This window comes from Bos grunniens, chromosome 13, assembly GCF_055505025.1.
Source record: "Bos grunniens cultivar Pamir isolate PY7600 chromosome 13, Bosgru_T2T1.0, whole genome shotgun sequence".
NCBI classification, from domain to species: domain Eukaryota; kingdom Metazoa; phylum Chordata; class Mammalia; order Artiodactyla; family Bovidae; genus Bos; species Bos grunniens.
Genome location: NC_141177.1, coordinates 7,193,023 through 7,207,019, shown reverse-complemented (window position 1 = coordinate 7,207,019; position 13,997 = coordinate 7,193,023). Strand labels below are relative to the sequence as shown.

The following is a 13,997-nucleotide window of genomic DNA, read 5'->3' as shown; positions in this document are numbered from 1 at the left end:
CTGGGTTCCCTTCCTGCTCTTTGTCCTGTGTCTTCCTCACAGACCTCGGCAAAGCCAAATCGGCCCAAGAAGACATCACTGGAAAAGCCGAATGCCCTGAGTGTTCAGAGACAGCACTCCTGCTTCTGGATTTATCTGATTTGCAGAGAGGAGCAGGTCTCAGTATCATAGCTTTGGGCCCTCATGCGGGCCTGTCTGGGAAGACCCACATGGCTATTTTCCTCTGAGGATCCCCAAACTCAACAAGAATGGCTGAGGGGAGTTTGGGAGCAGTCGGGCAGCCCAGGGAGAGGCAGCGGGAGAGGAAGAAGCAGGCAGAAGTGCAAGCAGGAGTTGATGGGACAGGAGGTGAGAAGAAAGGAGACTGGGATGTGGAGATCCCCAGAGCCCCTGGCTCAGACCTGGGTCCCGCCTACGTGGTCCAGAGAGCCAGACCGCGTATGTCTCCCTTCACTCACTCTACAAATAAGTATTTAGGGTTACGTGGTAGGGTAACCCTGTCTGGGTTATGACAGCCTCATTTGTTTCCCTGCTTCCACACTCAGCTCCTTCTATCAAGCAGGCAGAAGGATCCTGTTAAAGACAAAATTTGCCTTCTTCCACAGCAGAGCCCTCCAGGGCTCCCATCTCATGCCAAATAAAACTCCCAAGCCCTTCAAAAGGCCTAGAAGACCCTGTGCCTTCTGTCCATCCCCTTCGGACCTCATCACCTCGCCCCCCCCACCCTTGCCCACTTGGCTCTGGTCACTTGGCATCTGTGCTGCTCCTTGCCTAAGCCAGGCATGTCCCCACCCCAGGGCCTTTGAACGTGCTGTCCTCGCTGCCCAGAGCCTTTATTCAGACCTCTTCATTGCCTAAGCCAGGCATGTCCCCACCCCAGGGCCTTTGAACGTGCTGTCCTCGCTGCCCAGAGCCTTCATTCAGATCTCTTCATTGCCTAAGCCAGGCATGTCCCCACCCCAGGGCCTTTGAATGTGCTGTCCTCGCTGCCCAGAGCCTTCATTCAGATCTCTTCATGGCCCTTTCCTCACCTCCTTCAGGTCTTTGCTCAAATTTCACCTCTGCAGGTTAAAACAGAAAGCTCTTCCCTCCCTAGGAGCGCCTACCACCTCTGACAGCTACATATTTTACTTATTTTTTTGTCAGTCTCCCCCACAAGAATGTCAGTTCTTTGATGGTATGGATTCTGGTCAGCTTTGTTCACATCTGTACCATTAGTCACTCAGTCGTGTCTGACTCTATGACCCCATGAACTATAGCCTGCCAGGCTCCTCTGTCCATGGAATTCTCCAGGCAAAAAGACTGGAGTAGATAGCCATTCCCTTCTCCAAGGAATCATCCCAACCCAGGGATTGAACTCAGGCCTCCTGCACTGCAGTCAGATTCTTTACCATCTGAGCCACCAGGGAAACTCAGGTGGGGGCACTGATCACTCCCTTTTTCTGCTTATGTGCAGTTTGAACATAGGCTAGAACATGTGACCCAAGTGGAGCCAGTCAGCACATTCCATCTCTTTAGTTCCAATGATTGGCCCAGAGACACACACGTGATCCAAGCCTGGCCAATGAGAGAGAAGTAGGAAACAGCAGGGTGGATACCGAGAGCTGGAAAGGGGTAAGCCCAGCTCAGCTACCAACTGGAGCCTGACAGAGGATGCTGGTGTTGGCGGGCTAAACCAAGTAGCACCTTGGAGCCAGTTCCAGGTTCAAACAAGTGCCCTTTGTTGCTTAAGCTGATCTGAATTGGGGCTGTCATTTGCAACAGGAAATGCCCAGATCAACACAGTAAATCCCTAAAAGAATAATGAGGAAAAATGAGGAAGAATTACAATTAAATTTTAATTATTTAATTCTGCTTATTGCAGAACTCGGCCAATACTAAACACTTTTCCTGTGTTAACTCAGGACACCTTTCAACAATGCTGCTGCTAAGTCACTTCAGTCATGTTTGACTCTGTGCGACCCCATAGACGGCAGCCCACCAGGCTCCCCCGTCCCTGGGATTCTCCAGGCCAGAACACTGGAGTGAGTTGCCATTTCCTTCTCCAATGCGTGAAAGTGAAAAGTGAAGGTGAAGCTACTCAGTCATGTCTGACTCTTCACGACCCCATGGACTGCAGCCTACCAGGCTCCTCCGTCCATGGGATTTTCAGGCCAGAGTACTGGAGTGGGGTGCCATTGCCTTATCCATCAACAACGTTAGGATGCTCCAATTGTGGGTGAGGAAGCTGAGGGCATGGAGAGGTTCGAGAACTTTCCCAAGGTCGTGCTGCTTGGATGCTGAATATTATCCCTTGACTGACCCCCTCCCCGTCTCCTGTCCTCTCTTCCCTGTGCCCCAGGAGGTTCACTCAGCTGGAGCACGTCAACGAGCTCTGTGCTAAAGGAAATGCTGCCCAGGGAAGGGAGGATGGGAGGAGAGAAAGGCCTGGGTAATTTCCAGGTATCTTCCCTGTCCAGTTGCTATGAACGGAGCATATCCCTCATTACTCTACTGAAGGCCATGGCTCCTGTGGGTGGCCCTTGCCAGGTTCCAGCGAATGCCCCCCACTGTCCCCTAGCCCCAGAGATCTGTATTATTCATTTTACATCTCTGTGGGAGGCACCATCTATTTCCTGCAGGGCACCTGTGCTGATAAAGCAAGCAGATAGCGTGCCCGAGATTTACACCCAGATATCCTGACCCTAGAGTCCTCTCTTGACTCCTCCGTTTACTTGGAAACTGACATATGATACTAGAAGCTGAGGTTAAGTGTGTTGTAGAAACAGGAAGAGAAAGAGGGAACTGCTGATCTGCGGGCAGGCAGGGATGGCTGCACGGAGTCCTTACAAAGAAACGTTTGAGAAGCCTAAGAGGGACAAAGTTCTGAAAAATCCACAGGATTTGGATGGACTGTGAAGAAGGCACAGAGGACAGAGTGCCTCAGGCAGGGGAAATAGCTTCAGCAAGTAGCAGGCAGTGTGGGAGGGGTGAGATGTGTGGTCCCAAGCCTTGCAAGCCTAGAAACCGTCTAGACAGAGGCTGACACACACACATCTGGTAGACCCTGCACTCCCCCGGTATCTACCTTTTCTGGGGAGAGGAAGCTTGGCCATCCTTCTCTCCTCTCCAGGGCTGTCAAAGAAAGGACAGGAGCTCCTGCAATCTACAGTCCACAGACTCTCTGTCTCCCTGAGCCAAGTCCAAGGGTCAGGTGGCTCTCTGTAACTGTCCTTGGAATTTCAGCAGGAGGCAGAGAACCAAACCCACAGGACAGGAAATAGAAGGGTCCTTAGAGGATGGAGGGAAAGATCAGGTTTCAAGACAAGAATTCAGGATCTGGAAAGGAAATTAGGGCATAAAGAGAACAGCCCAAGAACCCAGTTGCCTGCACAACTATTCAGGTGCCAAGAGATTCTCGAACACCTGCTCTGTCCCAGGCATAGTTCTTGGCACTGCATATAAAACAGTGGGAAAAAAAGTATCTGCCCTCATGGAGCTGACATTCTAAGGAGTCAACATATCAGAAGCTGGAGTCGAAAGAGTCCAGCGAATGGTGAAAAGTGTCAGAAAACATGATCGGAAATAATGATCAACTACAGGTACTCTTAGAATGGGGTCATGGATTATAGAGCAAGCTCAGAGAAAGTTTAAAAATGATATACTTGAAGTCTTGAGAAGCTGAGCATCAAAGTGTTTTGCATACCACCATATAATTCACACTCAAATATCTGAGCAGAGCCCTTATCAGACCTGAGCCCATCCGAGCCTTCTGAAGGCCCTGCCTCAGTGACCAGCCCAACAGAGTAATCCAGGTGCTTCGGTATGACTATGAAGAGGTACCTCTTATTTCCAGCTGGCTACCTTGGTCCACGTCGGTCCACCACAAGGATGAGGGAAGTGATGCCGTCTCGCCTCATGCAGAGTGGGATGAAGGCACCACGCAGAAGAAAACACAGCTTCGAAACAGAACATTCTTGGGTTTTGCCAACATTTGAGACCGTGGATCTGGCCAAGCCCAAAGGAGGAAGATCCACCTCCGGGGTCTTTGTTTCAGGCACCCAGGGATTCTGCTATGTCCTGCAACGGCTTTGAGGTCTCTTCTTTCTTTTAGGGTCACTTTCTCACACTTCGACTCTCTAAGGACATGAATCAAATTCTCTTGTTCTCTTAGGTCACTCAGAATTGCTTTCTTGGTCACTTGCAACCGAATGAGCCCAATGGGTAGAGCAGGCTGGGGGCAGAGAGTTGACTCAGGCGGCTTCCCAACACCATCTGCCTCCATGTACAGACGCCCGACGACACAGCCGCTAGCCCCTGGCCTGGGCCCCGCTCTGCCTTATCACAGGCAGACCTTCCTTCTTCTTTGCTGATGAGAGGAAGGTGGTGCAGAAAAGGGGAAGAAATGTGAGCGTGGGAGTCCTGAATTCTGGTTCTGATCCGCCCCAGTTTCCTCGCCTGCCAAGAAAAACAGACTGTTCCCCGGGCGCGGCCTGGGACTCAGGACCGGTGGAGCCTGAAGCGGACAGGGAGGTCCTCCTCCCCTCCCTCCCTGCAGAGGCCTCCCTCTCTGACTCCTGGCCTCATCCAAGGTCTGTTCTCTTCAGAGCTCCCCTCACCGTGTCTGATTCCTCAATGCACTCTTCTGCTCGAGTTTGTATCTTGCAGGGAGTTGTTTTCCCCACCAGAAGCTCTGCACGGGTAGGGGATGTCTCTTTCTCACTCCATAGCTTCAGCCCCTGGCTCAGCCCCCTGGGCGCTAGTTCTTCAGGTTAACAAATATTTACTGAGAACCTACTCTGCACTGTAAATTAGGCTGAGAGCCGAACAACTGTTGCTTTCAAATTGTGGTGCTGGAGAAGACTCTTGAGAGTCCCTTGGACTGCAAGGAGATCCAACCAGTCCATCCTAAAAGAGATCAGTCCTGGGTCTGGACTGATGGGTTCACTGGAAGGACTGATGCTGAAGCTCCAATATTTTGGGCATCTGATGCAAAGAGCCGACTCATTGGAAAAGACCCTGATGCTGGGAAAGATTGAAGGTGCGAGAAGGGGCAACAGAGGATGAGATGGTTGGATGGCATCACCAAATCAATGACCATGAACTTGGGCAAACTCCAGTAGTTGGTGATGGACAGGGAGGCCTAGAGTGTTGCTGTCCATGGGGTCTCAAAGAGTCGGACACGACTGAGTGACTGAACAACTATGCATCAGGCCCTGTTCTGTGTGCTGAGGAGCCAGAAATGAATACTCTGACGTGGATCAGACACCAAAATAAAAGACAAGCACACGAGGTGATGAGTCCTAAGGGCAGGGAGTGGGAAGTGCTGGTGTGGGGAGCTTGCATCGTTAAATAGGAGGGTGGCAAGGCCTGAGAGGACACTTGGGCAGAGTCCTCCAAGAGGTGAAGGAAAGTGCCTTGTGGATATTCGGGAGAACAGTGTTCCAGGCGCAGAGACAAATGCAAGGGTCCTGAGGTAGGAATGTGGCTGGGGTGTTGAGGAACATGATGGGGGCAAGTATGGTTGGGGTGGAGCTGAGTGAGGGGGGACCTGGAACAGTCTAGCCCAGGACTGCTGTGCTTGGATGTAGGTTTTACCAGCATCCTTCTGGCTGTGTGTGGAGAGCAGATAATAGGAGCGAGGGTGGACACACCAAGGCCAGTGAGACAATGGCCATGGACCATGTCTGGACTGGGGTAGGAGCAGCAAAAGGGTGAGAAGGGAGGTTCTAAATATTGTTGGATGGATGAGTGAATGGCTGACTGAACAGAGGGGAGACCGGCACACGCTAAGTGATCCAGTGACTACTTCTGTGCAACAATTTACCTCCAAGCATCGCAGTGGAAATCTTTTTTTTTTTTTTAATGCTCAGGGACTTGGGTTCAGGAATTCTAGCGGGACACAGCAGAAAGGGCTGGTCTCTGCTTTATTGTGCCTGAGGCCACAGCTGGAAAGACTCAAAAGCTGGGGACCTGAATCCTCAGCTTGGTGGCTGTGGGCTGGAGCCTCGGGCCAGGGGTGGGAGGGGCTTCTCTGTGTGGCCTGGGCTTCCTCACAGCATGGCAGCCCCAGGCTGGTGACTGATTTCTTCTGCAGCTTAGGGCACCAAAAGTGAGCATCCCACCAGCCCAGTGGGTGGGACTTCTCTTTAAAATTTATTTGGCTGTACTGGGTCTTAATTGCAGCATGTGGGATCTAGTACCCCAACCACGGATCGAACCTAGGTCCCCTGCCTTGGGAGCTTGAAGTCTTAACCACTGGTCCACGAGGTAAGTCCTGACCTCATCTCTTCTGACCGAACCTCACTTTTCTGCTGTCCTCAGCATTACTCCCACCATTCTACTGGTCACCGGTGATACGTGAGCCTGGCCAGATTCATGTAGGGGACATGGGGCATGGCCCACCTCCAGACAGAGGAATGAGAAGCCCACACTGGAGGTGCACCCGTGGGGGTTACCTTGTGGGCCCGAGGAAACACAGGAGGCCCTGCCAAGTCACGGAGGCCCGGGCACGGCAGGGGGTGGCAGCCTCCCCCCTGCACACGTCACCCTTCTAGGAAGTGAAACGGCGTCTGAGTCAGATTCCATCTGTCTGCACCTGCCAAGCTTTGGAGTTTGTGCCCACGCCCATATCAAAGATCCCCGAGCCCCAGGAAGTCCTGGGGTGACCGGAAGGTTCCCCCAACCCCTCTCCTCTTTTGTGAACGACCCAAAGGGGTTAGATCAATGGGGCCTGTGCTCAGCTGATTCTGAAAGGAGCAGAAGAGGCAGAAAGCGAGCTGCCCCAGGCATGAACGCATGGTAACTGCCTCTCCTCCTGTGCCACTTCAGAGAACAGAGGTGCCCCAGTTAGATCTGCATTGAAAACATTGACTTATCCCTGCTTTTTAAAAAGTCCCTTCTTTGTAAGTAGAAAGGAAGCCACCTCCTCAACACAGGAACCCAAACAGAAGTGGGTGATCTGATTTTGGGGAACTGGTCTTCACTTCCCCGGGTCCTTTCCTCCTGCTGACATGAGCCGTGACCCTCTGCTCAGGGTCACCGTCCACTGGGAGGCTGCCCAGGCCACAAAGCTGTCAGCCCTGGTCACATGGGTGGGCTGCTGGCTTGTCCTGGTGGGAGACTTCAGCTAGGGGCTGCTGGGCTGGGTTTGGGAGGGATGTTAAGACAGCCTGGCTGGGCAGGAGAGCTGCAAACAGCTTCTCACCTTTCAGAACTCGGCCCAAGGGCACGTTGCTTCTCCCAGAATTGACCGCTAGGGTTTGATAGGCAGCTGCCAGGAACGTTCTGAGAAGATGGGCAGGGGCTTCTGGTGTGGAGCTAATGGTCCGCTCAGCTCCCGAAAGGGCGACCTGATTGACCTTGACCCCAGCACCCCACACGTCAGGGTCTCGGAAGCTCTGCTTGTCACTTGCACTCACGTTTGTGCAGGATAGTTTTCTGTTCGCCCCCTTTCTTATTTCAGTAAACGCAGTTACAGAGGCAGTGTTCTCCCTCCGCGGGGAATGAGCGCCACCTGCCCTAAACCGGGGTCTTTCGACTTGGGCACTGCTGCCTTTGGGGCTGCGTCATCCTCTGCAGCGGCTGCACATTGCAGGGCGTTGAGCAGCGTCCCTGGCCGCCACCTATTAGACGCAAGAGGCACCCACCCCCAATGGTGACGTAAAAAATGTCTCCAGATATTGCCTAATGTCCCCTGGTAGGGGGCAAAATCGCCCCCAGGTGAGAACCCCAGCCATAAACGGACAGCAGCACAGAGAAACAAATACAGTGACATTACAGTTAAATTCCTGCTTGCCAAGGACACTGGACATTTTCTTGCAAGCGAAGCAGGACTCCTTGATGACTCAGAGGTTAATGGCCGGGGCAGGGACTCCTAAGATGAGGACCCCTGGGTCCCGCCCACCAGGAGCCAAGACTCAATCCACTCAGTGGGACCAGGTGGGCTGGAGGCGGGTGGGCTGGCTCACAGGAAGTTTGATGTCGTAATGGTGCCCTGTGGAGACACACCCACGTGCCGTGGCCTTTGTCTAAAGTGAGGACACAAACCCAAATGCCTGCAGGGCCCAGGCAAGAGCCGGGAGTGAGTGACAAGGGTTTAGGGTCACAGGGAGGGGTGGAGAGTGCCCTGCTGGAGGTGCCGTTCGCGGAATCAAAACAGTCACTACATTTTAAACACTGAGCAGGCCAAACAGAGCTCCCCTGGAGCTTGCCTGGGGGCCCATTTGCAGCCCTTCAAAGCTGTGTGGTCTTTTCTGTGCACCTACTCTGTGCCAGTGCTGTGTGGAATGCTGGGAAACAGCAGGCCAGGCCTCTGTCTTGAAGGAGCTGACATTCTGGTGGCGGAGACAGATTTAATGAATGAAGATGAATCCCAGATGATCTTAAGAGCCTTGTAAGGAGCTGTCAGGATGACAAGATAGGGGAAATCAGGGGAAGCCTCTGGGAGGTAGTGTCTGAGCTGACACCAGAGGTGGGGTAGAGAGTCAGTCGTGGGCACAATGCTTTCTAAGCAAGGGAAAAGGCACGTGCAAAGGCCCTGTGGTAGGAACGAGCAGGGTCCGTGTGAAGATCAGAGCAAAGACCAGAATGGCAGGAGCAGGGAGCAGGAGTGGCCGCCTGGTATAGGTGAGGCTGCTCGTCACCTGCCCTCAGCCCACGCTTTCCTGGTAGGCCACGCCTGCCACCCTTCCTGGGTGTTTAGGGGAAACAGGAATCAGATACAGTTCTTCCCACCTCTGTTCTTTGTTCTTTTGTCTTGGCTGTAGACAAAAGCTTCCCTGGCAGCGAGCTACAGACTTATTTCTGCAAAAGGCCTTTGGCCAAAAGCAATAAAGTCGGACCTCAACAGAGTCATTATTCACGCCTAATTGTGGGCTGGTTCTCGGTGTAGACAGCCATGGCCAGGGCTGGCGATTCCAGTCCCACCCCCTCCCATGTGTTAACCCCACCCGTTCTCAGCACTGTTTACCCCCACAGATCCTGTATTTAGGTTTTCAGAGATTGTAGTTTTTTGTATACACATTAAAGAGGTGAAAGGCTATTTTGACTGCCTGGTATTTATAATCCAGTTATTTCTCCCCTTTCACCCAATCTGCAGCCATGTGTACCCTGCTCACTCATCACGCCCTGCTATTAGCAGATGTGTGTCTCATTAGCTCACCTTGGAAACAGCCTGAAGCTTACAATCATTTGAGAAGCTTGTACTCACAGGCGGGGGAGGGCGTCTAAAGCAACTTTTACCAAATAACCCGCTAAATTTAGAGATGGAAGTCAGGGAGAATGTCGAATGACAGATCTGTTCCCAACCCTGGCGTGCTGTGCTGTCTAATTAGCAGCAGCTGGAAATAGCCTGCCACCGGGGAGGAGCGCCTGGGTCAGAGGTGTTCTGGGAGCTGGATCGGTCTCTGGGGGACTCACCGGGTGTCACAAGGTTACTGGGTATCCAGGTGCACAGTGGCTGGAAGAAGGGGAGTGGGGTCCGGGCTCCCAGCGTCCATGGTGGGGAGGCAAGAGCCCACCCACTGGGCTGGCTGGTCCGTCACCACCGAGCATGCTCTCCTTTCGAAGGGCCAGCTTCAATCAGCCCCATCTTTGGAGTGAAGATGCTGAGCGTGGCCAGGATTCTGGGAGCTAGCTTTGGCCCACATAATGAAGGTGGGGCTCCCAAACCCCTAGCAGTGCCTGAAATACGGTGTCCCTGCCTGGAACAGCATCATGCAGACTTGGGCATACACTTATACCAGACTTGAAAAATATTCATCCATCCATCCTCCATCTGTTCATTCTACACTGCTGACTGCTCATCTTGGGGCAGAGCCCCTTATTCAGGGGCTGTGCAGAGGTTTCTAACTCCTCCTTTCTGGCCAGCATCTGGTCCCCTTCTCTTGACAACAGCACCCCAATTTCCTTTGGAGGATTCTCTCTCTCTCCTGCTAAGATGCCCCACCCTCTCCTGCCATGTCACCAAAGGGTGACCACATGACCAAAGCTGTCCAGTCAGACTCTCTTAATGGGCCCCTGACCCTCAAATGGAACGTTAAGAACAGAAAAAGCGGGGGGGGGGGCATTTATCTCCTTGGAACCCCTCCTCCACGAGGCTGCCAGCCACTCCTGCCCCTAGACCCCTAGAACTTCTGAAGCAGAAGCCTTAAGAAGGCCTGGCAGCTTTTACATGTGTGCTCTTAGATATCAGGCTATCCTGAGACACTACACTGTGAGGAGGTACAAGCAGCCATGGGGAAAGGCCACGTGGAGGAGGATGGAGCACTTCAGCTGATGGCCCCACGTGGAGGAGCATGGAGCACTTCAGCTGATGGCCCCACGTGAGCACCGTTTCTGGACCAACAGTCGCTGGCAGCCATTCGGGTGGAGCCATTTTGGACCTTCCAGCTGGCATCACTCAAATCGAGAACCACCTGGCAACCCATAATCTTGTTAGAAATAATCATTGCTTTAAGCCACTGAGCTGGGAGTGATCTGTTACACAGCAGACGCACAGCTAAAGGACCTGGAATGACACTGATGAGAGCCTGTTCCTGAGACTGGAAGGTTTCCTACGGTGAGTCGAGACGATCGGTCTCCTGGGGCCAGTGGCTTTACTCAGAAGAACACTTAGGGAGAACATCATTCATTCATTCTTTCAATCAGTTTCAAACAGCTGGTACACTGCTATAAAGACAGACAAGTCGAGCTCCTTTTTCAGGTGGGGGCATCACATCCTCTGTCTCAGTTTCCTCAACTTTGAAATGGAGATAACAGGCCCTGGTTAAAAGGATTGTCATGATGATTAAAGGGCTTCCCTGGTGACTCAGACAGTAAAGAATCCGCCTGCAATGCAGGAGACCCAGGTTCAATCCCTGGGTCAGGAAGATCCCCTGGAGAAGGGAATGATAACCCACTACAGTATGCTTGCCTGGAGAATCCCATGGACAGAGGAGTCTGGCGGGCTACAGTCCATGGGGTTGCAAAAGAGTCAGACATGACTGAGCAACGAACACTTTCCTGATGATTAAATGCCTGGCAACAAGCACCCCATAGATACTAGATTTAAATGAAGTTGTAACGTATTGCCCCTAGAAGGGTGGCCGTTTGGTGTGAACAAAGTGTAGCAACAAAAGACGAACACCAACGCTCATGTGGGCCAGGGAGGTCATGGAACTGAGCGACACGGGCGCGGTGTAAGGAAAACCTGAACCCCACGTCTCTTTCTTTCCAGCTCTCACTTCAGCACTTTTGACAGAGGCATCAGCACGCAGAGGCCAGTGTGTCTGGGGGTCATGCACTTAGATGGGTGTGGAGTGAGACGGAAGTGGAGGCCAGGCAGTGCAGGGCCAAGTAGACTTTACTGTGGGGGCAGCGGGCCCCTGGAGGGAGGGTTGTTTTGAGGAGCTGCCAGCCCCCACAAACCCTATTGTGACTTTGCAGAAATGCACTCCATCAAGGCACTTACTCTCCTGCTTCAGGAGCCCTCCAACTTCAGCTGTATGTTGGGGCAGGGCAGGGGGGGCGAACGTGATACAGCTCATCAGCTCAGAAGTCATAGAATCAAGCCCTGAGCCCACTTATGCCTTCAGCCTGCTGCCGCCTCGCTAAGCTGGACGGTCCTCAGCAGTAGGAGGGAGACCAATGGCCTTTCTCATAAGCAGAGTGGCTCAAAGGACCACACAGGACGCTAGGTGTAAAAGCACTTCAAAGCTAAAAAGAACTGATGCAGCGATGATGGAAAGCAGTGTAGAGGTTCCTCAGAAAATTAAAAATAGAACTGCCACATGATCCAGCAATTCCACTTCTGGGTATTTATCCTAAGGAAATGAAATCCCTCAAAAACCTATCTGTGCACCCCATGCTCAGTGAAGCATTACTTACAACAGGCAAGATATGGAAACAATCAGAGAGTCCATCGACGGGTGAGTGGACAAAGGAAATGTGGTATAGCCTACAGTGGATTATTCGGCCATAAAAATGAAGAACTTCTGTCACTGGTGACAGCACAGATGGACCTTAAGGCATTATACTAAGTGAGATAAGTCAGAGAAGGACAAATACTGCGTGATCTCACGTATAAGTGAAATCTAAAAAAGCAAACCCGTAACTGAGCTCACAGATAGAGAGCATATTGGCGGCTGCAAAAGTGAGGGGTGAAGGATAAGCGAAATGGGTGAAGGGGGTCAAAGGCACAGACTTCCAGATATAAAATAAGTAAGTCTCATGCATGTGAGTTACAGCATGGGACTATAATTAACAAGCTGTATTGTATGTTTGAAAGTTGCTAACAGAGTAGATCTGACAAGCTCTTATCATAGAAAACAAAACAAAACTAAGTATGTGTGGAATGGATGTTAAAACTTACTGGGGTAATCATTTTGCAATGTGTACATATATCAAATCGTTATGTGTATACATCTAAAATGAACACAGTGTTACATGTCAATTATATCTCAACTCAAAAAAGCTAAAAAGGATCTACAAATAAAAGCAATAGTAATATCTGCCTTTGGAGGCAATGTCCCATGTGCCCACACACTGTTCTGGTGTTTCACAGTAACTCTAGGAGGATGCTACTGGGATCACCTACGTTTTACAGAAGAGGGATCTGAGGCTTACAGAGGTTAAGTGACTTGCCCAGCTCCACCCAGCTTCTGTGTGGCCCAGCTGGGATTCAAACCAGGAAGTCTGGTTCTGGAGTCCATGCCCTTACCCACTATGACACATGGGTTCTCAGTGAGTTCTTCTGTGCAATCACCTGTATCATCTTCATCTCCTGCCCAGGTGGAAACCACCGATACCTAGGTTAGCTCAAGAACTCATCACCCCATTCACTGCAGAGGCCAACCCATGCCAACCACGTGGGTTTATTTCACTGGCTGGACCGACCGGGACATTTCAGGAATATGTCAATAGGAGGGTGAGGGGCAGAAAGGAGCTTGGGAAGAACTCTGAGGCAGAAACTGCACGTGCCTCCCCTTCTGGTCGTTCTTTGGTCTACAGGATCCAATTTTTTCAGGGGATGGAACTTGCTGCCCTCTGGCAACAACCAGCATTAGTCTAAGCCAGTAGACTCAGAGGTGTGAAATTGTCCCAAGAGGTGTTTCTCAGGAATTCATGAGTTTTTGGTTGTCACGTGACTGGGGGATGTTTCTGCTGTCTAGCGGGGGCGCAGGAAACGCGGACAATTCAACATGCTCCACACAGTGAAGAATCAGCCCAACTGCAGCACGACTTTCTAACATCCCGCCAGACACCCACGGAGGTGAAACAGCTTTTTATACTGCCTGACCTGAGACATGAACTCCATTTTACATATAAACCCCAAAGATACTTTTGTGCGGTTCTATCCTAAACCAAGTCTTCTGGGAATATGACCACTAGGGAACTTGAGGGAAGACGGTAGCTTGTTCCACTCGGAAATTTTGGTAGGCCATTCTCTATTTTGGAAAAGCATATTGCGTATGGCCACAGCACCGGTGGTCTTCGAGCTGTCAAAGCCAAACATCTGTATGTATCTCACTGCTTTCGGAGCTGTCAGATCTCCATGATTTTGCCCCAGTGTGAACATCTGCTTCATTACACCCTCTGACGTAGTATGCTAAGTGTTCATAGGCTCAATATATAGCTTAATTATAAATCAATTTCCTTTTTAGTTTTCCTTTAAATTACTATCAGGATACTTTATATAATCTATCTGCACATATATTTTAATAATAATCTATGAATTCACTTCAGGGAAACTTGGCAAAATACATTTGCTATAAGAAGAGGGTGTTTGGCCTGCTAATTTGGTGAACCACTGAGCTAAGTCAAACATAAAAAAACTATTTCCCATGTCAGTGTTTGGCTTAGAGGTGAGTATAAAACCCAACCCTGGGCCAGTGAAGCATAAAGCTAAGTCTGCTGGTGTGGGGGTGTCCTTGGAAGAATTTTGCTAAGTAAAAGAGGTAGCAATGAATCCTGCTTTCTATTCCCATTTTGTATGGGAATATTTCAATGCAAAGAAATCGAGGAGAACAATAGAATGG

General features: G+C 51.1%; 1 protein-coding gene across 16 annotated transcripts in view; it reads right to left on the bottom strand.

Annotated features, from left to right (window-relative positions):
• SULF2 (sulfatase 2) overlaps window positions 1–13,997 on the bottom strand; it is a 126,167-nt gene that overhangs the window by 101,638 nt on the left and 10,532 nt on the right. The window contains exon 1 of one of the 16 annotated variants that reach the window (XM_086331498.1): window positions 3,823–4,380. The exons of the other annotated variants lie outside the window; for them this stretch is intronic. The gene's annotated coding sequence lies outside the window, so the exon portion shown is untranslated. Of the gene's footprint in view, window positions 1–3,822; window positions 4,381–13,997 lie in introns of those variants that run through there. 16 annotated transcript variants of the gene reach the window in all.